This window comes from Tupaia chinensis, unplaced genomic scaffold (assembly GCF_000334495.1).
Source record: "Tupaia chinensis unplaced genomic scaffold, TupChi_1.0 Scaffold000600_1, whole genome shotgun sequence".
Taxonomy (NCBI): domain Eukaryota; kingdom Metazoa; phylum Chordata; class Mammalia; order Scandentia; family Tupaiidae; genus Tupaia; species Tupaia belangeri.
Genome location: NW_006160117.1, coordinates 2,596,658 through 2,618,485, shown reverse-complemented (window position 1 = coordinate 2,618,485; position 21,828 = coordinate 2,596,658). Strand labels below are relative to the sequence as shown.

Here is a 21,828-nt window from a genome sequence, read left to right as displayed (position 1 = left end):
CCTGCTGAGGAGGGGCTCACCATCTAAAATTAGCAAAGACAACAGGAATTCATCACTATAAGAGTAGTCAACAAATTCAGCAAATAGCAGAATCAGGGCCTTACGTTACTCAGATAATAGAATTTTTAATTATGGGCAATAGACTGAATAATTTATAAGATTGCATATACAGATTTTAAGAAAAACCCATGAATGAAAATATGTTTTGCTTTCTGTTTTATTTTTTAAAGTTTATTTCTTCCATGAACAACAGCACAGAGAAAGAGGGACAGCACACTTAACAGGCTCTTGATGCCATGATCCACCTATAGCCTTCTGTCACCCCTGGATCATGGGCAAAAGGCATTCCACCACTGCATCACCATCTACCCCCACAAAATATATTTTAAAAAGAGAAATATTAAAGCAAATAGAGTTGCTGAATTAACAACAATGACAACAAAAACATTACAGGCATTTTAAGGTTAGAAATATCCCCTACATTTAATACGCTATTTAAATACAATAAATATAGCCCAGCTCCATGGCTTGCTGGTTGAGGCAGTTGGATCACGCATGGCTGACTGCATAATTTGAATCTCAGCCCTGGCCCCTGGAGGAATATGCTGGGCTCAACCAAGCTGACGCACATGGGATGGTTCTGAGTTGAAATCCAGAGACCTCCCTAAACACACCAGTCCACAATTCAGGGGTGGCTGAGGCTGGGAGTAGAGCATAGTATGAGGATTCTGTTGAAGGTGACTCTCTCTCACTGCCTCTCTCTCTTTTTCTGTCCCTCTTACTCACCAAAGAAAGACACTTAAAAAAATATGGATCACCCTTGTAGAAGGTCTGAAGAAAAATAACATTTAGAATCTTAAATCTAGGTAAACTAATATTAGGCAAAAGAATAAACACAAATAATTTGAGTTATGCCAGGTCTCAGAAAGTGTCTCTCCCACAAATCTGTTCTGAAATAATTATTAGAGAGTTTACTTTAAGAAAAAGAAAAACAAAAGGAGGACAGCAGTGTGATGTTATATTCAGTCATAAAAAAAATGGTAAAAACAAAAACAAAAGCTTACAGTTAAATTGTAATGGTTATAGTTTTAAATGTAAATGTATGGATTAGAAAACAATTAAGATGAAAATAAACTAAGATTCCAATTCGAGAAGCTCAAAAAATTAATGCATCTAGTTTTTGTTTTCCTATGAATTGTCCGTTCATAACTTTTGCCTATTTTTATCCACTAAGGACTATTGTTTTGGTATCAATTCTCTTTTTGACTTTACTTTATGTAGCAAAGATTTAAAATTTTAATAAAAATTCAAATACATCCACTAATTGCTTTTTTTTCTTTTTCCTTTTTTTCTCTTTTATATATATATATTTTTTTGAGAGTTTTTTGCTATAGGGCATGTGCGCTTGCCAGAAAGACAGAGAGACAGATAGAAAGTGAGAACTCATCTCCCGGGAGGGATGGCCATGTCGTAATCCCTTCTCCTCCATTCTCCTCTTGGGATCTTGGGCACGCACACACACACTCCCAGCATGAGTTTAAGCCACTGGGTCTGGGATTCGAACTGCAGTTGGCTACATGGGAGTTCAGTGACATAGCCATTTACACTAACTGCTGGTCCTCACTAATTGCTTTTTTAAAAAGTTTCTTTCTTTCTTCTGTGAGTCAGACAGGCAGGGGAGAGAGAGAGAGAGAGAAACAGACAGAGACATAGAGACTGACCCTCCATCAGGGTCTCCATGCTGCAGTCCACACTCAGCATCAGTCAACGCCAGATGACAAGCACACATGCACCTGATATGCTCAGGGTGGTCTCCAGATATGAACTGGAAACTTTCAGTGTGGGTCAGCCTCACATAGCCTTGTGTTATCACTATTTCACTGTCCAACCCCAGTCACTTGTGTGTGTTTGCATTTTATTATTTTAAATTAATCTATTTTACATTCATTCACTGAGAATTATCACAACATATGAAATACAATTCTCTACCCAGAATACACTGTATAGTGACTTAATCATATATGTTATCATCAACAATTTTTCTCTTCTCGTTTTATACACACACACACACACACACACACACACACACACACATGTTTTTCCCCCCCTATTTCTAAATCTGTCATTTCCCACACTGTCTCTGGTATCTACAATTACTTTCCATTCCTTTTTTCCCCCCACATTTTATTGATTTTCAAAATATCTCAATTAATCTGAGTAGTTTTTAGGAAGTTCAGCTGATATATACATATCTGTGAAGACATGCCTGAGTTTAGACATGAAACTCTGAGTAGAATGAATATAATATAAAGTAGCACCTAACTGAAGCTATATAACTTACTGTTGTTGTTAAAAGGGTCTTTTTAATTTTTTTTTTTAATTTTAAGAAAAGCAGTTTTAGCTTTAATCAAAATCAAAAAATGTTAAGAGAATTTGCTTAAGACTTAAAACCAGAAAACAAGTAAAGATTCTGTTCAAGTAGTAGGTACATGAACCTATCCACAGCTCAAGAGAAGACAACAATTCTGAAGTCTGGAAAACAAAGCATAGTAGAAAATCAGTCATGTTTTAGTCAAAAGTCATGATTCTATTTCACCAGTTCAGTCTCATGTACTTTATCTTCTGTTGTGGTCTGATCTTTCTGTTTAAATTCTGGAAGATAACATTCAACTCCAGATTTGTCCCTACCATTAAGCTGGACATTTTCTTAGTTGTTTTTGAACTCTTATTTCTGTGCATCTGTATTTAGCCTTCCTGGTATAGCACTCCCTTTAGAACTTCTTGGAGCGCTGGTCTGGTGTTGGTAAATTCTTTCAGGTTTTGTTTATCTAAGAATGTTCATGGCTTTTCTTCCCATATGAAGGATAATCTTGCCGGGTATAGTATTATTGGTTGAAACTGTTTTTCACTTAACACTTTGACTAGATTCTCTCATTCTTTCCCAAGTGCTTGCATTATTTCCGATGAGAGATCTGCTGTTAGTCTGATGGGACATCCTTTGTAGGTAACTTGATGTTTCCTTCTTGTCAATCTTAGTATCTTGTCTTTGTCTGTGGTTTTGGTCAATTTGGCTATAATGTGCCTTAGAGAAGATCTTCTTGGGTTGATTCTATTCGGGATCCTTTGTATTTCTTGGGCCTGGATCTTTGAGTACCTCTCTAGGTTTGGGAAGTTTTCTTCCAGGATTTCATGGAATAGATTATAAATGCCCTTATTAGTCTCTCCACCTTCGGGGGTACCGATTATCCAGATGTTTGGACGTTTAGTGGTATCTAGTACTTCTTGTATATTATTCCCATTTGGAGGGGAGGAGGCTATTTTCTCAGTCTTTGTTATAGATTTTTCTAGGCCAACAATTCTGTTTTCTACATTTGAGGTTCGATCTTCCTTGTGATCTAATCTACTTTTAATACTTTTAGGGGAGGTTCTGATTTCTTGCATTACAGCCTTCATTTCTAACTGTTCCATTTGATTCTTTTTTATGGTGTGTATTTCCTATTTCAGATCATGCAAGAATTTCCTCACCTTCTGGAACTCATCAGCTCTTCTCTCCTGCATCTTCTGGAGTTCATTGTCTGTCCTCTCTTGCATCTCTGTTAGTTTTATCACTATGAATATTCTAAAATCTTTTTCAGACTTTCCTGTGAATTCCACTGTATTATCTTTGGATGAAGAAGAGTTATTCCTTTCCCTTTAAAGAGAGATATTTTCTTGGTTTCTCCTATTTCTTGTGCCCCAGCAGTGATTTCTGATCATCTGATGGGTTATAAGTTTCTTCCTAATTTCTTGAAGCTCAATCTGAGCATTCACAGGCATGAAGGAGAAGGTGATCTGCAATCTCTATGCCATTCTGTTTTTCTCCCCTCGTGCATCAGATTCAGTGGTAATTGAGTAATGTTCTGATCCTAACAGTATTCAGATGTTGGGCTATGGTTCACTTTAATCTGTCTAGACACTCAGTGTGTGGAGGCGGAGCAGCAAAATGATGAAAGGAAAAAAAAAGGAAAAGAAAACAGAGAAAGAGAAATAAAAAGACAACAAAATATTTTTTCTTCAAAAAGCAAAAAATGAAGAGTGTCACAAAAAAGTAATTTATCACAGCTCAATTTCCGTAGGCATCTCAGAGGCCTGCATTTTTGCCTTCCCTATATGGGAGGAAGGAATGGTGATGAACTAGCAAAATAAAGGAGGGTCTGAGAGCCAAGAAAATACTTTACCTTAAAAAAATGTAAAAAACAGAGACAGAGAGACACAGAGAAAAGGATACAGAGAGTGAGTACCTTACAACTAAAGAATGGGGTCTGGAGGTTGTAGTGTCAGCAGAAAATCTTGTTTTAGTCTCCAAAAGTAATTCTTTACAGCTCAAGTCCCTAGTTACTTTCTAATTGTACTTTTTAGCATACCAACAATATTTGGTTTAGGCAGTCAAAGCTGTTTTGTAATATTTCAGCTTTCACCATATATTTTATAATTATGCAATCCTCTTCTAAAGATATTAATACAGACTTAAGTAGTAGGAGAACATATAATAGAAAAACAAATGCAAAAATATTGGGTTTATCTGTAAAATTGAAACTGAAATTAGTTTTTTAAAATTATAGTTAGGCAAACAAAGAAAATCTCAAAATAAAGTGTTTGTGTTTATACCCTGTTTTCTTCCAGAGAGAACAATCTGAATCTGTATTTGCTTAATAACGTGGAATCAAAACATATATTGGGTTGTCAGAAAAGTCATGATACACATTTTCAAAGAAAAACATAAATGCATCATGACTTTTTTTTTTTGAGAGGTTTTTTCGCTGTAGGGTGCGTGCGCTCCCCAGACAGACAGAGACATAGAGACAGAAAGGGAGAAATCACCCTCCCCCCAGGGGGGATGGTCACGCCACAATCCCTTCTCCATTCTCCTCTCGGGATCTTGGGCATGCACGCACATGCTCCCGGCATGAGTTTTAAGCCACCAGGTCTGGGACATGAACCGCGGTCGACTACGTGGGAGTCCAGCAACATAGTCATTATGCTAACTGCTGGTTCCCCATCTTGACTTTTCTGACAACCCAATAAAATTTGAATGAATGGGTGACTGAATGGAATGGTCAGTTCCACAAACATATTGGAGGATCTTAACACCTTCCTCTCAAAAAACTATATATTGAGCAGATAAAATCTAGTAAGAATATATAATATTTGTATAACACAGTAAATTGATCTCATCAACTTATATGTAGGATCTCAAAACTGACAAGTAGAGAATACACATTTTTTTTCTTGCATTACTATTGGTTAAGTCCAAGTCTTTATAGCAGAGTCTATAACCCAGGAACAGGTGCCAAAGAAGTGATTATTTGCTCTTAGCAGGATTGGAATATTACCAAATATAAACAATGAGTAAAAGGATTTTTAGATGCTGAAAAGAGAGTGGTTAACATTTCTGAAGAAGAATAGAAACCATGCAGTGATAAAATAGAATAATTGCTTATTTTTGCAATGGAAAAAGAAACACAGGGAAAGTTAACAGCTACTTATATAGGTTAAGACATCTCCCTCCACCTCCCAGCCTGTTAGTTTTCAATATGGTATGTTCCAGTAACTTGAAGAACAGATGTATTATTAGAGCAGGGGTCCTCAACCTCCATGCTATGGACTGATATTTGTCTGTGGCTTGTTAGGAACCACTTGCACAGCAGATGAACAGCAGGTAAGCAAGAGAAGCTTCATCTATATTTATAGCCACTCCCCATCACTCACTTTATTGCCTGTGTTCTGCCTCCTGTCAGATCACATGAGGCATTCGATTTTCATAGGAGCCCCCAGATGGGACTGTCTAGTTGTAAGAAAACAAGTTCAGGGCACCCACTGATTCTGCATTATGATGAATTGTATCGTTACAAAGTAATAATAATAGAAATAAAGTGGGGCCAGCAGGTGGCGTGCTGGTTAAGGCTCTGGACTACCACCTGGCTGACCACAGTTCAAGTCCTAGATCCAGTGTCTTGAAAATCATGCCAGGCACTTGTACGTGCATACCCAAAATCCAAAGACGAGACTGGAGGAGAAAGGATTATAGTGTGACCATCCCTCTTGGAGGATGGTTTTTCACTTTTCATCTCTGTCTCTCTCTGATAAGTGCGCATGCCCTGTGGCAAAAACTTAAAAACAAAAAGAAAAGAAGAAGAAAGATAATAACAATATTGATGCTGAATTAGGGGGAATAACCACTCTTAACTCCTTGACTTCTCCTTGAGAAGGCTCTCACTTGAGTTATGATGTCACTTTAATATTAATTTAGGAAAATGAGAGTGGTGGTGATGTTAAGGAAAGAAAGGCAGAGAGTGGTGTGAAACTCAAAGCAGGAAGAAGTCAGCTGGCATTAAGGAAAACAGAACTGAAAAAAAAATCAGAGAGCTAGCAAGAAAGAATCCACTTTCTCTATCTTAGGTAATAACCTGGCATCAGTTTTGCTACTCCAATAACAAACTCTAATTTAATTTTAAGCCCGTTCACAATATACACAGCTAACTTGTCCTCCTTTTATCTTCAAAATCTACTCTCGATTTTTACATTTATTAGTAGAGGGGTCAGGCAGTGATGTAGTAGTGATGCAATGTTCAGTGCTATTAGGCCCACATGTGAAAGTCCTGGTTTGCATCCTGAGGACTTCCTTTGCATTGGGTGACTGCCTATGATACTGGCTGGCCATGGTGGGGGGTGGGGGTGGTCCTAACAGCTGTCTCTCTCTCCTTCTCACAGAGTATGTACATGAATAATTTGTAGAGGCATAGAGGCTTCATTTTTCTTTTGCTGTTATTTTTGCAATAGGGCGCATGTGCTCACCAGAGACAGAGAAAGAGAGAAAGTGAGTAATCATCCCCCACAGGGTATGGCCATGGCTCAATCTCTTCTCTTCCACTCTCCTCAGGATTTTGGACATGCACACACACACAGCCAGCATGATTCTCAAGCTGCCAGGTCTGGGACATGAACTGCAAAGCTGACCATGTGGAATTCAGCTCCTTAAGCTACATCCCACTAGCTGGCTGGCATAGAATATTTTTATTATTGAGTTTTACTTTTTATCCTTGCCATCGTTGTTTGCATCAGCACCTGCATTACACGTTCTCTATATGGACAAACTCTGAGCTTCCTATGGGAGGTTGATCATATTTAGCACCAGCTGGAATACCTTATTTTTATAAGCCTGGCTACATGGCACAGTATATAGAAAAGAAACTCCAGGGAGAAATCTCACCATCCATGTAAAATCATAACACTTTATAAAGCTGGGAGAGTATTTAGTTTTGATCCAATTCAACAGCCTCATTTTACAGATGACTAAACTGGGCCTACTAAAGTAAGAAGAACCTGCACACGCTCTTTAAGGAATAATTTAGCATTTGGGGAGGGGAAACAAAAGATCATTCTCTGTCATCTACATAAAAGTTAAATGTGAATCCAATTGCTTGCAGGTGTATTTATGATTATTTTGAGCTACACTTAGACTCCATCTACCTAGTCCTTGAAATAGTTGCACTATGATGTTTTCAATCTTATTAAAAGAAAATGTAAAGGACAATCAGTATTAATTGGTGCCAGGCAGTGAAAATAAACTAACAATGATGAAATGTGTTTATTGGCAGACATGGCTTACTGGCTTAATTGTCTCTTCCTATATTCTTTGGGAATAATATTGAACTTTACTATTTACTCTGTAGTTCATAAGAAAGTAATCTTCTGGGAGTACATGGGTTTTGTGGATTTTATAGTGTGACAAAAATATTCATTTTCAACTGTCACAAATTGCCTTATGCTCTTTTCAGAATTCCATGCACATGAAATCCTAAAAATCTGCACTATTTTATCATTTTGTTTTCAGGGAAAAAATCTCATTTGCATTTGCGTTTTTAAGGGTCATTACATAATAAGTCATATATATGTGTGTATATATACATATAATCTAAACATAAATATTTATTTACACTTAAAAAATATATGAATTTATCCTCTGATTTATGTCCCCATGAAATTTTCTGTGTAAACTATACCATTTTAACCAACACTCAAGAACAAACATGACATGTTTAGTAATGTCAGATCATATGTCCAAAAGGATGGGGACTATGTGTGAGGAGTTGATGAATATTTATTAATGGTGATTATGATGATTAAGAATAAATAATAGGTCCTGGATATTTTGGGGTTCTCACCTCCCTCCCATTTATGTAACAGATGACAAATGCAACATACAGCTGCACTACAATTAAGCGTCTTTTTCCCTTTGTAGTTATAACTCTTTTTGATACTGTTTAATATGCTGGGTCTATAAGGCAACTATACATTCAACTGCTTCAATCTGTGACACTAATGATTTAACCAAAATTATATGAAATGATGCTGGTCTAAATAATTTACAAAATCATACAAAATATCCATTATGTCGGTGTTCCAAAAAAACGAAAATAGGATCAAAATTTATTTAAACCATGCAAGCTTCACGAAGGAGAAAAATATTGATTGTTAGCATTGAACAGGTAGAATATTCCCTTTTCATGTAACATATTTATAAAAAGGCAGAAATGCCAATTTTTGGCATCAGTACCCTCTTGGAATTCGTTCTGTCAACACCCCTGCAGGTGGCACAAGAGAAACAGATTGAGAAGTATGTTGATAATATGGGGTCATCTCAAAATCCCATTTTGGCTGTCCTCTTCAGCATCATTTTAAGCCTCTGGATCAGATTCATAAAATCTTTTTTTGATTCAGAAAATAATTTTTCTGCATCCTTCCAAAAAAATAGAAATGCTATTTTGTAACAATAGTATCTGTCAGCTGTCAAAAACTTGCCAAGTGTTTAGCAGCATTGAAAGGCTCCCATTGGTTCAAGGAGAAGAGGCCAGTTGTGGTTTAGATGACTCAGAGGAGGTAATGATCACTGTGCATGAATTGTTTTGGTTTCCACTCTAGGCTGACTACTGGGATGTATCCTAGCAAACAGTACCTCTTGCTTCTTGACTTTTGGCATGATTTATTTTTCACTAAATTTTTCATATTTGTTGTTTTGCTAACATACCTGCCTCTTAACCTTGCCTTTGATTGAAATCACAAATTCACCCATGTTGTTTTGCTTATTTCGCTTACTAAATCATCAGTAGCTATTGCATGACAAATAGTGTGGACTACATGAATGTCTGTTTAGTTATGATAATAGTGAATGAGTAGACTATACTAATTATACTAATAGTGCGAACTCATCATATCCCTATGTATAATAATAATAAAGACTTTTAGTAAGTTTTCTAATGTTATTAGTAGTTAAAAGCACTATGATTAGTATCTGCCAATAGTTATATTGAAATATAAGTAACACAGTAGAGTCCATTATTTTGAAAATCCCAGTCAGGCACCCAATTTAATTTATCTCTGACTCAATATGGATTTTGAAGCAAAACCTACATAAAACATGACAGATAATACAGGCATCATAATTAATACTGACCTTCTCTGTCTATTGTCTATCATATGATTTTTTTTTTTCACAAAGAAAGAAAATCACCAAAGCTTTTGTTTATCCCTTCGACTGAAATGTCAAGGTCTCTGATGACTATGACTTTCAGAGAATAGCTTTATCGGAAAAAATATGGCTCTTGAAATGCTTTAAAATAAAAAAGATACTATATTAAAATGTGTTTTTCTTTTGAGCTACAAAGTAATCTAACTTTTTTGCACTTTATTTTATTCTGAGTCTGTCTGTCATGAAATAAATAGTTATAACGGTAAGTCAGGAGTTTTCATGGGAAAATAAGAAGCAAAAATGAAGTAGCAGAAGTTGTCGTGTGGAGAGAAATGGTAATGGCATCTAGAAATACAGAATTGGTGTTCAGTAATGTGAATGCTGTCTGGTGTGGATGAGGAATGATAGGAGGAGGCCTGCTTCATCTTGTGGTATATGTATATGGTGCAGTCAAGAGACGAAAGCAGACCAGAGAACGTAAATGGACCAGGCCTTAGGGAGCTTCTTTTAAGGTCTAGTCAGACTGGGAACCCCGTAAATTTCTCCAAGTTATTATGTGCATGAGCTAGTGTCCATTAATAAAAATACAATAGAATATAATTATATTCTGTGCAGAAGCAAGAAGGACAATTAAACTTTATTGTATTATATTAGGATCTCCATGACTTGATCCCTGTCTGTAAGAGTGCATTCAAAAGGTTCATGGAAATATGGAATTAAAATATGCATTTGTTTTGGTGTAAAAAAAGTTTTAAAATCCTTGCATAGTTTTCTCACAAGACATATTTTCCATTAACTTTGGAGGACCTCTCATATATCCAGTTCTATTGCACCGACCACTATAATGTATATGTTCTTATAGTAAAGGGACGCTTTCACATAAGTAAACTCCCTCTTAATTTAGAGACTTTCCAGACTGTCCTGTCTATCTGGAATATTTACCCCCTGTCTTCACTTCTGTAGATGATTCCTTTTTACCCTCCAAATCCAACTTGAAAATCACCTTGAAAAGGTTGGCTGACTCCACTAAACCTTTTATGAGTCTCTTCTATGTTCTCACAACCCACCCAGAGGCGTTCAGATTATAATTAAGTTCCATGGAGGCAAGAGATATATGCCCCTTACTCAACATTATATGCCTAATTCCTGGAGCAGTGTCTGTTTCATATAGTGAATGCATCTATTGATTGAAATAGAAATCAAATAATGAAGAAAGATTTTTATACATTAAGCATTCATGGACTACCTATTATAGGACTCAAGTAACTTGGAAATTTAAGGCTAAAATAGGCAAGGGTATAAAAACCAAGGCAAGGACCAGCAGGTGATGTGATAAAGGCGCTGGACTCCCACATGGTCGACCCTAATTTGAGTCCCAGACCTAGTGGCCTGAAAATCACACTAAAAGTGTGCATGTGCATGCCCCAAATTTCGGGGAGGGGGCTGGGGGGAGAAGGGATAGCAGTGTGGCCATCTCCCCTGGAGGTCGATTTGTCACTTTCCCTTTCCTTCTCACTTTTCCTCTCTCTCTCCAGCCCCTGCTTGTGCTCTATGGCAAACACACACACACACACACACACACACACACACACCAAGGCAATAAGTTTACCTGCACAAAGTTCAGGAATTCAGACCAGAAATTTGAGAAGTAGATAGTTATATCATTTAACAGCCTGGGCAGCAGGATTGGAGAAATGGGTAGTTTTATTGGGAAAAGGGAATCCAGAACATTGTAGCACAGCTAATTGAGGTGAACCTCAGCCCGAGACAAGATATTATGTTCTTATTTTCATGTCAGAAACTGATCTTTGATCAAAATTGTAAAGAAAATACAGGAACATTTAGTTTTTGCCTGTGCTTAAAGACATGTTCTTTTATTTGATCATGTTTATCAAGATATGCTTTGCATATAGAAAAATGCATTATTTTCAGAGTACAGTTCTGAGAGGTCTTTATAATTATTATAATTTGCTGTAGGGCACATGTATTTATGAGAGAGAGAGAGAGAGAGAAGGGGAAAATGAGAATGCACCCTTTCTCCCAGAGAAGTGGCCATGCTGAAATCCCTTCTCCTCTGTGGGATTCTGGGCACACATGCATATGTGTGACACACATGCACGCATGCATATTTTAGGCACACAAGCTGCTGCTACAGGACTTGAACCTCACAGTCAGCCATGTGGGATCCAGCCTCCTTAATCATCTCACCACTGGCTGGCTCAATTCTATAAGTTATGAGTTTTCACAGATATATGCAGCCATGTAAACCCCCATCACGATCATGCTATAGGTCAGTTATCACCCCATCACTTCATGCCCCTTTTAAATTATTCCCTCACCCTTACTCCCAATCTCTGGCAACTGCTGATTTGCTTTCTGATATTACAGTTTGTCAGTTCCAGAATATTATACAAATGGAATCGTAAATTTTCTGGCCTGTTGAGTCTAGCCTCCTTTACTTAGCGTGTGTATTTGCGATTCATTTGTGTTGTTAGGTGTATCAGTTTTTGTTGTTTTACCCCAGCAGCACAAATTCTGCAGTTTCTCATGTGTGGGAGTCTTGGGGGTCAGCACATCCAGAGTGCGTTGGACAAACCTATCTGTAAGAAGAGTACCTTTGTGATCACACAAGCTCCTCTGCCAGGTAAGGACTTATTTATATAATTTTTTAAATGACTAAATATCAGAATGTGTCAACATCTTTGATTCTACACTCTACATTTTTTATCTATTCTCCCATTGAAAGCCCTCTGGTTTGCTTCCAGTTTTTCCAATTATGAATAAAGCAGCCATAAATACTAATGTACAGGTTCTTGTATGGTGATAAGACCCGACAGCCCCCCGCCCTGTTTTTAGGATAAACTACAAATTTAACATTTAAAGAAAGGGTCAGTTTGCATTTCCAACAGCAATGTATGGGAATTCCATTTAAATAGCATCCTTGCTAGCCCTTGAGATTGTCAGATCATGTGTGTGTTCTGTTTCATTTTTGGTTTTGTGTCTGAGGATTCTGATTAGTGTGTAGTGGTTCTCATTCATGGTGATGTGATGATGTTGATCATTTCCTTTTCTTGTGCTTAATGTCAGACCTACCTCTTCTTCATTGTAGTTTTAGTTTAAACATACTTTACCCATTTTTAATTGGGATGTTTGTTTTCTTCTTATTATTTTATTATTGAGTTTTGAGGTTTCTTTACATGGCTTAGGTACAATTCCTATGCCAGATATCTGGTTTGAAAATATTTACCCCGATATGTGGCTTTTCCTTTTGGTCTGTTAAAAATGTCCTTAGAAGAACAGGTTACAGGATCCAGCAGGTGGCATGAAAATTAAGGTGGCTGGATCCCACATAGCTGATTGTGTGCTTTAAGTTCCAGACAAGGTGATTTGAAAAACATTCCAGGTGCATGTGCATGTGTACTCCAAATCTGGAGAGGAGAATGGAGGAGAAGAGATTGCAGCATAGCCATGCCCTCTGGGGATTAGTTGTCACTTTCTCACTCTTTTTTTTTTGGAGAGATTTTTCACTGTAGGGCGCGTGCGCTCGCCAGACATACAGAGAGAGACATAGAGACAGAAAGCGAGAAATCACCCCCCAGGGGGGATGGTCACGCCGCAATCCCTTCTCCTCCATTCTCCTCTCGGGATCTTGGGCACGCACGCACACGCGCCCGGCGTGAGTTTTAAGCCACCGGGTCTGGGACACGAACCGCGGTCGACTACGTGGGAGTCCAGCGACATAGCCATTACGCTAACTGCTGGTTCCCTCACTCTTTTTCTAGTAAGCACATGTACCCTATCGCAAAAACTATAAAACAGACTTGCTGAGATAGAGGCAGCATTACGAGGAGGCCTTTGCCACTAGTCCAGATCGGGGATGTTGAAGAACATGGTGTAGTCAGCCCAGTTCAAAAAGGTGGACATGGATGAGTATAAGAACAAGTTTGTGGACTAGGATGACGGGGGCGACAGTCAGGTCAGACCCAAAAGGGGCAAGGTGGACTCCTACCTGAGTCAAGGAAACATGACAGCTGCCCTGCAGGCCACTCTGAAACGTCCCCTATCAACACCAAGAGTCAAGCAGTGAAGGATCGAGCAGGCAGCATTGTGTTGAAGGTACTCATCTCTTTTAAAGCTAATGATATTGAAAAGGCAGTTCAATCTCTGGACAAGAATGGCTTGGATCTCCTAATGAAGTATATTTTTAAAGGCATTGAAAGCCCCTCTGACAATAGCAGTGCTGTGTTATTTCAATGGCATGAAAAGACACTTGCTGCTGGAGGAGTAGGATCCATTGTTCGTGTTTTGACTGCAAGGAAAACTGTGTAGTCTGGCAGGGACTGGATGTGTGCTGCAGGAGTGGAAGTCACGGGTTCAAAGACCAAAACAACCAAATGCCACCACTGCCCTGTGGATAGCATCTGTGTCTCCCAGCTTTGCCTTCTTGCCTCCTGTTTTATACCTGTAAAAAAGAAAAGTACATATCAAATCTCCTTTGATGAAAACTGGGATTATCAAGAGGAAATTGTGTTTCAACAAGAAAGTTTCATTCTCTTGAACCCATTTTCATGATGTACCAGTCTGTATATAGTATAATTTACATTCAAGGTTAATTGTGCAATTGTTAATCCCTATGGGCTGGGTTTTTGTTTTGTTTGATATTATTTTTAACTAATACTGAGAGATTTGATCAGAATTCGTGGCCAGTTTCCTAACTTGTCACTAGTCAGGAAGTGATATCTTAATATTATGAGAGACCAGCAGCTATTAATGTTGTAAAACTGGACTGTACTTCCCTTATTTAAGCAGAGCATGCTTTGGGACCGAGTGACAGATAAACACGCAGTCAGGTTCCAGCCTTGTCTCTGCCTACCTCCATGTTACTTTGCTGTGCTCAGCATCTGGAAATCATAATCTCTCTATTTCTTTGTGCTTACCCAAGGTCCAGAGCAAGGAGTCTCGATCCATTACACGTGTGTCTAAAATATCAGAGCCTGTTTGGTATGAGCATAAAACTTTTGTTGTACTAACCTGACTCTGTTTGGGGAGCATTTCCAACTCAGAAAGGATGTAGAAACTCATGTCACTCAAGCTCTGGGCAGTCTCTGAATGAAATAGTACTTTCTTTTGAAAGTTAGACATTATGAGGTGTACAACTAATATTTAATATGCCCTATAAATGTTTTCAGTGTTCTTCAGGGTAATTGGGATCTCAGAAGATTTGATTCAGAACCAATCAAATAACACATTCTGTGTTTTATTTCAGTGTTTTCTTAAAAAAAGGAAAAAAATGCCACACAGCAAAAAATTGCTTTGTTGAACAGAGCAAATCGGTTCTCAGGAAACGACCCATTTTTATAAAAAGTTATGATTGTATAGTAGCTGCAGAAACAAACCACCTGACCATGTGACCAAGAGGGAGTTCAGCCTGTGTTTAGTATTTACATTGGACAACAGTTTCATAATTACTGACTTAAAACTGGTGCAGGAATTCTGTAAACTCTGCTGTTTTTGATATTTGCTTTTTTTGTTTTATAAAAATGATAAGCTTCAGAAAATAAAATGTCAGTGTTGAATAAAAATAAATTAATGAATAAATATGTTATGCATATGTATGTGTGTGTTTGTATGTGTATATGTATGTGTGTGTGTGTCTATATGTATATGTATTTTCCACTTATTACTATATTTTTTAAGATAAGTTCTCACTGTGTCCTGATCCTCCTGCTTCAGTCTTTCAGCTGTGCCTATAGGCACACACCATCACTCTCAGCTCTTTTTTTTAGACAGAATCTCGGTATATTGCCCAGACTAGCCTCAAACTCATGATTCTCGTGTCTCAGCCTCCTGAGTCACTGGGATTACAAGCATATGCCACTGTTCCTGTCCCTTTAGATGGACCAGAAATCAAACCCAGGCCTCCCATATGTTCCCAAACTGTGGAGCAGCATGTACCGCCTTGGCTGGGCCCAGTTTATTTTTGTTTTAATTTTTATTTATTTCTTTCATGAGAGAAAGAAAAAGGCAAGCATCCTCAACAGGATTTCATGCTTCAACTTTCCCTCCCTCTTCCAGCCTTTACAGCCAGTCATAGGTGTGAGCATGGGTGTGGCATATACCAGTCCATCAGGGAACTGAACCCACAGTCTTCCGTATGGCTCCAGAATCAGTTCAGCAATGCATTACCACTGCACCAGCAAGCTGGCCCTCAACTGTTTTATTATTTATTTATTTATTTTTTCCCAATGAATTTTGGTGTTGGGTTTAAGAAATATTTGCTTATCTCAAATTAAAAAATATGTTTTCGTCTGTTTCTTCTAGGAATTTTACAGTTTCAGGTCTGATTCAAGATGATTTAATTTTGATATATTGTGTGTAGCAAGAGAGTGATTAATATTTTTGTGAACATCGAATTGTTATAGGAATATATGTTGAAAATACTATTCTTTCTCCATCGAAGTGCCTCATACCTTTCTTAAAAATCAATTGACCAAGAGTTAAAAAGTCTTGGTAAAAGTGTAGAAAAAAGTGTACACCATTGGTGAGAATATAAATCAGTACAACCATTATGAAAAATGATATAGAGGATTCTCAAAAAATAAAAAAATAATGGAGTTGGACAGTGGACAAACCATAAAACATGATGTTCTGCCAGGTAATTCCACATTGGAAGGTTTGTAATTCAAGTGTGGAGACCTCTCTGTCTCTGCTAGGCATGAGCATACTCATGATTTGGGGCTGACTGAAACTGGAGGCGAATTGCGGGATCAGGACCCTGTTGAGGTTATTGCTCCTAGAAGAAATAAAGTGATTCACTTTTAAAAATTAAAAATAGATCCAGGCCTGGTGACACAGTTGTAATGTAAATCTCCACAATGTTGTGGCCATATGAGAAGGTCCCAGGTTCATCTACCTAGATGTCCCTATATACATTGGGCAAGCCCTTGTGCCCATGATGCCCACTGGCTAATCCTGGGAGATGATCAAAGAGTGAAAACTGTGGCGGAGCTTGTCTCTCTCTCCCTACCCATCTTTGTCATTCTCTCTTCCTCATGGAAGGAAGGAAAGAACTGAAGTGCCACATGATCCTTTAATCCCTCTTCTGAATAAACGCCCAAAGTAAATGAAATCATTATCATACAGAAATATCTGCACTCCCATGTTCATAGCTACATTATTCATAAAAGATAAGATATAGAAACAACCTAATTGTCTGTTGATAGATAAATACTTCACGATTTCACTAATAAGTGGAATCTAAAAATGTTTAATATGACATAGTGGAATGGTGATATCAAGATAAAGAAGAGGAAATGGGGAGATGTTGGTCAAAGGTTAGGCTGCAGTTATGTAGGATGACTAAGTTTAGAGATTGCATGTAAAGGCTTGAGGACAATTAATATTATTGTATTATATACTGGAAATTTGCCAGGACAGTAGTTTCAGGCATTGTTACCACAAAAGAAATTATGTTAGGAGATGGATATGCTAATTTGCTTGACTGTAATAATCGGTTCACTATGTATATGTATGTCAAAACATTATGTTGCACACCTTAAATATATATAACAAAAGGCACAAGTGATCAAATATGTGTGAATCCACATTAGAATTCTCTATTCTATTTTTTTTTTGTTCTTTCACCAACACCACATGGTCTTGATTAGTGTAACTTTATAATAATTATTGGAATTACATAAAATGTATCCTCCAACATTGATTCTTTTTAAAAAATTTCCTTTGCTCTTCTAATTTCCTTACATTTTTATATAAATTAAAGATCAACTTGTTGATTTTCAGGAAAATTATTGATAAAATTTTTATTGGGTTTGTGCTGAATTTATAGATCACTTTTGTTCTACTTGCCATCTTAACAAAAATTAATCATCCAATCCATGAACATAATATATCTCTCCACTTATTAAGGTCTTCTTTGATTGCTATTATCAGTCTTATGTAATGTTCAGCAATTGGAACTTGGATATATTTTGTCATATTTGTATATAAGTGTCTCATGGTTTTGGTACAAACTTAAATGCTAATTATTTCTTAAACTTAAAACTATTTAGAATAGTTTTAGATTAACATAAAAATGTCCCAGTTTCCCTATAGTTAACAACTACAAAAACAACGTTGTTAAACTAATGTAAATAGAATTTTACATTTTATCGGTATTTTATTAATGTCTTTGCTCTCTGTTCCAGGATCCTATCTGGGGTATCACATCACATTTAGATCTCATGTCTCTTTAGGTCCCCAGGGAGTGAAATGGCTTTTCAGATTGTTCTTATTTGGGGTGAACTTTATTGTACTAAGGAGAATTAGGCATTTTGTACTTTTTCTCAACTGCAATTTGTCTGATATATTTCTCATGATTAGACTGGAGTTAGGAGTTTAGGAAGGAGACCATAAAGTGCCATTCTTATCACATAACCGAAATAAATGGTATTAGTACAACTTCTCACTGTTGATGTTAAACTTGATCACATGGCAGGGATAATGGTTTTCCAGGTTTCTCCATTGTAGAGCTACCTTTTCTTTTTTTTACATTTGCCAGAGGCTGTGTGCAAATTGAGAAAGCACCCACCATGGGAAATGGTCATACCACAGTCCCTTTTCCTCCATTTATCCCTCCTTTCAGGATTTTGGGCACATATGCACATGTGTCCAGCGTGTTTTTCAAGCGACCAGGTCCAGGACCATAGAGTTGGCCATGTGGAATCCAGCTGCCATAATCACCACACCACAGACTGGCTTTTAAATGATACTTTTAAAAAATTAAATTTTCAGTTGTTCATCACTAGTATTCTATACTGACTTTTTATACTATGATCTTATTAATCTCACTTATTAGTTCTATTAGCTTTGTGTACATTCTGTTGAGTTTCCAATGTAGAAAATCATGTCTTTTACAAAAAAAAATTGTATGTGTTCATATTTAATCTCTCTGTATACTATTTATATATGCATCCATATCTATGTGCATATATATATATATATATATACACACACACACACAAATGCATACATGTATGTATTCATCTGTGTATGTATTGTCTTATGCCATTGGCTAGGACCTAAAATATAGTGTTAAATAGGATGGGTGAAAATGGCTTGCCCTTTTACCTTTTAAAATTGTGAAGAAAGTAGTCGTTTATCATTAGATATACTATTTGTAGGATTTTCAAAGACAACCTTTTTCAAGAACAAAGTTTTTTTCTTCATTTTTCTGAGTTTTTATCATAAACAGATGTTGAATTTTGTAATATTTTTCATTGAAATGATCATATTGTTTTTCCTTTTCTAGTTTGTTGACAGAAAGAATTATTTAGAATGTTTTAAACTGTGGCAAGTTTTCTCCAATAGTCAGCCCTGCTCATAATCTTTCTCTTCAGCACCTGGTGAAATCCCTGGAGAAGACTGGCTAATCCTGGGAGATGATCAAAGAGTGAAAACTGTGGCGGAGCTTGTCTCTCTCTCCCTACCCATCTTTGTCATTCTCTCTTCCTCATGGAAGGAAGGAAAGAACTGAAGTGCCACATGATCCTTTAATCCCTCTTCTGAATAAACGCCCAAAGTAAATGAAATCATTATCATACAGAAATATCTGCACTCCCATGTTCATAGCTACATTATTCATAAAAGATAAGATATAGAAACAACCTAATTGTCTGTTGATAGATAAATACTTCACGATTTCACTAATAAGTGGAATCTAAAAATGTTTAATATGACATAGTGGAATGGTGATATCAAGATAAAGAAGAGGAAATGGGGAGATGTTGGTCAAAGGTTAGGCTGCAGTTATGTAGGATGACTAAGTTTAGAGATTGCATGTAAAGGCTTGAGGACAATTAATATTATTGTATTATATACTGGAAATTTGCCAGGACAGTAGTTTCAGGCATTCTTACCACAAAAGAAATTATGTTAGGAGATGGATATGCTAATTTGCTTGACTGTAATAATCAGTTAACTATGTATATGTATGTCAAAACATTATGTTGCACACCTTAAATATATATAACAAAAGGCACAAGTGATCGAATATGTGTGAATCCACATTAGAATTCTCTATTCTATTTTTTTTTTGTTCTTTCACCAACACCACATTGTCTTGATTAGTGTAACTTTATAATAATTATTGGAATTACATAAAATGTATCCTCCAACATTGATTCTTTTTAAAAAATTTCCTTTGCTCTTCTAATTTCCTTACATTTTTATATAAATTAAAGATCAACTTGTTGATTTTCAGGAAAATTATTGATAAAATTTTTATTGGGTTTGTGCTGAATTTATAGATCACTTTTGTTCTACTTGCCATCTTAACAAAAATTAATCATCCAATCCATGAACATAATATATCTCTCCACTTATTAAGGTCTTCTTTGATTGCTATTATCAGTCTTATGTAATGTTCAGCAATTGGAACTTGGATATATTTTGTCATATTTGTATATAAGTGTCTCATGGTTTTGGTACAAACTTAAATGCTAATTATTTCTTAAACTTAAAACAATTTAGAATAGTTTTAGATTAACATAAAAATGTCCCAGTTTCCCTATAGTTAACAACTACAAAAACAACGTTGTTAAACTAATGTAAATAGAATTTTACCTTTAATTGGTATTTTATTAATGTCTTTTTTCTCTGTTCCAGGATCCTATCTGGGGTATCACATCACATTTAGATCTCATGTCTCTTTAGGTCCCCAGGGAGTGAAATGGCTTTTCAGATTGTTCTTATTTGGGGTGAACTTTATTGTACTAAGGAGAATTAGGCATTTTGTACTTTTTCTCAACTGCAATTTGTCTGATATTTTTCTCATGATTAGACTGGAGTTAGGAGTTTAGGAAGGAGACCATAAAGTGCCATTCTTATCACATAACCGAAATAAATGGTATTAGTACAACTTCTCACTGTTGATGTTAAACTTGATCACATGGCAGGGATAATGGTTTTCCAGGTTTCTCCATTGTAGAGCTACCTTTTCTTTTTTTTACATTTGCCAGAGGCTGTGTGCAAATTGAGAAAGCACCCACCATGGGAAATGGTCATACCACAGTCCCTTTTCCTCCATTTATCCCTCCTTTCAGGATTTTGGGCACATATGCACATGTGTCCAGCGTGTTTTTCAAGCGACCAGGTCCAGGACCATAGAGTTGGCCATGTGGAATCCAGCTGCCATAATCACCACACCACAGACTGGCTTTTAAATGATACTTTTAAAAAATTAAATTTTCAGTTGTTCATCACTAGTATTCTATACTGACTTTTTATACTATGATCTTATTAATCTCACTTATTAGTTCTATTAGCTTTGTGTACATTCTGTTGAGTTTCCAATGTAGAAAATCATGTCTTTTACAAAAAAAATTGTATGTGTTCATATTTAATCTCTCTGTATACTATTTATATATGCATCCATATCTATGTGCATGCATATATATATATATATATACACACACACACACAAATGCATACATGTATGTATTCATCTGTGTATGTATTGTCTTATGCCATTGGCTAGGACCTAAAATATAGTGTTAAATAGGATGGGTGAAAATGGCTTTGCCCTTTTTTTACCTTTTAAAATTGTGAAGAAAGTAGTCGTTTATCATTAGATATACTATTTGTAGGATTTTCAAAGAAATCCTTTTTCAAGAACAAAGTTTTTTTCTTCATTTTTCTGAGTTTTTATCATAAACAGATGTTGAATTTTGTAATATTTTTCATTGAAATGATCATATTGTTTTTCCTTTTCTATTTTCTTGACAGAAAGAATTATTTAGAATGTTTTAAACTGTGGCAAGTTTTCTCCAATAGTCAGCCCTGCTCATAATCTTTCTCTTCAGCACCTGGTGAAATCCCTGGAGAAGAACTTCAAGTGTGTGCTGCCTCCTTTGGTGTTTGCAGCTCTCAGGGATTCTATAATCTCATGCTAACCCACACTCAGCTTTTAGCAAATAAATATTTTAAATGTTTTAGTTGAAATCTTTCTAGCCACTTCCATTCCATCTGAGACAATGATGATATTGTATTTTACTTTAGTATCCAACTTTCTAAGATTTTAGCCTCATTGGTTTGTCTATAACTAACCTCAGATTTCTGATGGGTTAAACAAAATGAATGGTTTTATAGTTGGCACTGCTTTTCCCCTCATTGTTAGTGTGGAAATGACAGCATCTCTAACTTACTAAATTTGAAGCAGAAGAAGGTAGTCCTTCTGATCGAAATTTTAAAAACCTGTAGTTACGTTTAGCAATAAAATGATCCAGAGATGTCCTTTCCCCAGAAGTTTTTAATTTAACTTTTTT

General features: G+C 36.5%; 1 non-coding gene and 1 pseudogene across 1 annotated transcript; one reads left to right on the top strand and one right to left on the bottom strand.

Annotated features, from left to right (window-relative positions):
• Nucleotides 1-11,999: 11,999 nt before the first annotated feature.
• LOC114009675 (U1 spliceosomal RNA) lies at nt 12,000-12,160 on the bottom strand. The gene has a single exon (XR_003551054.1). It is a non-coding gene; the product is annotated as a U1 spliceosomal RNA (small nuclear RNA).
• A 1,225-nt stretch (nt 12,161-13,385) lies between these two features.
• Nucleotides 13,386-13,837, top strand: LOC102486374 (actin-related protein 2/3 complex subunit 5 pseudogene; annotated as a pseudogene).
• The last annotated feature ends 7,991 nt before the right edge of the window (nt 13,838-21,828 follow it).